Consider the following 3915-nt stretch of genomic DNA (forward strand, 5'->3'; position numbering starts at 1 on the left):
CCCTTGGAAATCTTCTGATTGTAAAAATAGTAGACAGTAGTATTGTTGTAGTAATTTGTAGTTTAGTAATTGTAGTCTAGATTGCATGTGTAGATTTTGTAATTGTCATTCTTCTAATGGTATTTTTCAAAATTTTTTTTTATTGTCTTGTATACGCGTTTGACAATTTAGTGCAATTATTTCAATTGTTCGAATCCTGTTTGAGGGAAATTTCTAGTGAATGGTATTGTTGGACATAAGGAGGCATTGTGTGTAATTTTCGTACAGTGACGAGTTTTGTATGTTTTGTAAATGATTACGCGATCAATGAAAAAGGCGAAAATGATGAATAGTCGGAATAACGAAATTGTTGACATGGCGAACTCGCCAACACAGGACAACAGTATGATGAATAATGAAGTGGAAAACAATTTAATAAGTAGGGAAAATAGTCCGGAAACAGTTCAAAATTTTTCACAATCGAAAAATTCTCAGAATACGAGATTAACGACAGAAGATATGCAGCGGTTGATGAGTGCAATATTAGAAATGCGAGCTGAATTCAGAGCAGTGATAAGAGGGTTTGGCTCACAAATAGGAACAAGTAAAACCGAGATGGAAACAATGGAAACACAGTTAGGCTCACGAACAGGGACATGTTTTAAAAACATGAAAGACGAATCAAAGAAAGAAATTAGAGAAGAAGTACAACCGATTTTGAAGGCTCACAGTAATAGTTTAATTTCAACAGAAGTCGGACAAGAGGAACAGGGCAGGGAACAGGAAGAAGAAGATCGCGTGATAGTACAAAAATTTTCAGAGTTAAATTCAAAATGTGCAATCGATAAGGAAGAAATACTTGAAAGAATCGAGGAATCCGTACCAAATGACAGAATAAATAACTTAACGCAACAGTGTGAACAGTTAACTACTAAATGTGACAACACCGAAACCCGAGTCGCGACACTTACGGAAAACGGAAACTTATCGGAAAGAGTGGAGGAGATTTCAGATAAACTGACAAATCTTAGTTCACATGGGGACAGAGATTCGGATGATACAGCTCTATTACCATTTGCAGAAACCGAAGAGTACCAGAACATAAATAAGCGTGTTGAAAATCAGGGAAAATTTAATGAACACGTTAAAAGGGAAGTTGAGGCATTACGAAAGCAAGTGAAACAAATTGAAGGCGAAATTGTAGGTAAAGACCGTAGAAGAAATTCAGAATCACAGATAGCAGAGGGGTTTGAAGAAAATAATTTGTTTCATTTACGGGATGCAACAAGAGATCGCCAGGCGCGCGAACTTGACAATAATCGACCTTGGGACTGGGACAGACGCGGTAGGTCTTTGTCGCCACGAGGCGAAAACTTTGACTATAAACACTTTTTGACTGTTCGGAAATTTAAGATCTTCCGCAATTCTAAGAATGACATACATCCATGTTCATGGTTAGATCAATTTATGTACGCACTTCCGCCAAATTTGCCATTAAGTCACAAACTAAAATTAATGTGCAGCTATTAAAGTCCTCAGGGGATTCACTACTCTAAGTGAATATGTGCCGTAGCGTGCACAGGGCCTCGAGCTGTATGGTGCTATTTCTCTTTTAGTTTTCTGTACCGCTGCCTACTCTTTTACTATTCTTTGCATCTATCGAAACAACTCTTCGACTATCAAACTATCTAGTGAGTAAGTAAACAATAACCGAATATGACTGTTTTACCCAAAAGTGACTTCGTAAATTACCGTTTGGACTTTACCTTCAGCAGCATTCATTTGTAGCTTAAATGAAATTTTACCCGTTTATCTTCGTGACAATATTACTTCTTATGTCGACGACATTCTTATTGCTAAACATTCTTGGATTGAGCACAACAAAATTTTGGATTCATTATTACGTATTTTTGCAAGAGTTGGCATTACAGTGAACTAAGAAAAATCTGAATTTGGTCGTTCTCAGGTGAAATTTCTCGGTCACATTATTTCTACAGAAGGTATTCTTCCTGATCCAGAAAAATTAGACGCTATTCGTAATTATGCTGTTCCTACCACAAAACGTGATGTTCGTAGTTTCCTTGGTATCTGTAATTTTCTCAGACGTTCTGTTAGATTGGACGATTTGGCCACACCTCGTTTATGCAAATTATGTCAAAAGCCGCCAACAGTTTCTCACAGAGCACCGTTGTTTCCTATCATTCCAGCAAAATTAAAGGACATGGCTGCAGTTGATTTGTTCGGTCCAGTGGTTCGATCTACTAATGGTTTTGCGTACATTTTCGTAGCAGTGGAGTTGACATCAAAATATGTGTGTTTTCCACCGTTACGCAAAGCAACAGCTCGTTCAGTATCTAACGCTTTCATCAAACATTTTCTTAAAGAAGTGGGTCATGTTGATAAGGTTATATCAGATAATGGATCACAGTTTCGTTCTAAAATTTGGCTTCGTACTCTACAGCGTCGTAAAATTAAACCAATCTTCATTTCACTTTTTCACCCACAATCTAACGCTTCAGAGAGATGGATGAAGGAAATCAATAAATTGTGTCGTCTTTATTGTCATCAGAATCACAGAACGTGGGATCAGTATCTTCATATTCTTCAAAACATTCTGAATGAACTTCCTAACGACTCAACTTCTTTACCGCCTATACTGATATTAAAAAACAAAGCACCGACAAATCGCATTTCTGAAATCGTTCCTTTTCCGCCTTCACGGAAGCTGCGGCATTCTGAAGTTGTGAATCTGGCTCTACAAAATATTGCATCTGCGGCTGCTAGAAGAGTGAAATCAGCAAAGCGTCCTGGTCGTTTAAAAATCTTGTCAGTTGGTCAGAAGGTGTTAATTAAGTCTCATCGTTTGTCTCATAAAGGAAAAGGCTTGTGTCGGAAATTTTTTCTGCTTTATAACGGTCCATATAGAATTCGCAAAATTATACATGATAACACTGTTGAAGTAGAAACTCTTAAATCACGACGCTCTAAAGGAATACATCATATATCTAACGTTAAAATTTTTGTGGAATGATATACTTTTGAAAAATTTTTGTAGAATGACATACTTTTGAGAAACTAACAGTTGTATGTAAACACACGGAGAGTACAAGGATACCGCGCTGTGTTTTGGCGGCGGCGTATACTCAAAGCAACAGTCAAGTCTGCGCGCCGCTAAGGGCAGTCGTTGACCGCAAACAATCACTTCCTACGTCACGCGCCTACAGCTGATCGAGCGCTCAGTGCGAATGCACTGACAGCCGTAAATAAATACACAGTCTAATTTCTCCGACTAAATTCAGTATAAAACTATAGTTACTTGTTGAATTCTGTTATTAACATTCAGTATTTTTCAGGATACGGTTCTATAAAATATTTAAGAACTTCAGGTAAATTCTGTGCGTGTCCGACGTTAAGACGACTTGCTATCGAGTAAATTTCAGGAAAAATGTCATTTCGAAGAAGAAAGTAATAAACTAAAAAGGTAATTATTAATTGAGTTTATTTTTCAGGTACCATATTTCCACTTAGGTACGTACTTTAGACGTAATTTGCTGCTCGCGATTACGTGATTCATACTTTGTGCTAATTACATGTTCAATGAAATTACTTGTGAAGCGACGTGCTTGCGTATGTTAACTGATTTTGACAATTATTATTAATGAACTGGATTGTTACTTGTGTATATTATGCATCGCTTGGCTGCACTGCTTTTTCACTGATGTAATATTTTTTTTATTATGTGCCTGCTGTGCTTATTTATTTAAATTATAATTGTCACCTGATTAATTGTGCTGATGTGGTTAGGTATGTAAGTTATACTTTGTGATTTATCTGCTTGCGCCTTCATGTTTGGTCATGTATGCATTCTTTGTTTATAATTCATAATGAGTAGAAGATTTTGGTCAGATGGATTACACAGAGGTTGTGTGTTGACAG

Source organism: Schistocerca cancellata, chromosome 1, assembly GCF_023864275.1.
Source record: "Schistocerca cancellata isolate TAMUIC-IGC-003103 chromosome 1, iqSchCanc2.1, whole genome shotgun sequence".
Taxonomy (NCBI): domain Eukaryota; kingdom Metazoa; phylum Arthropoda; class Insecta; order Orthoptera; family Acrididae; genus Schistocerca; species Schistocerca cancellata.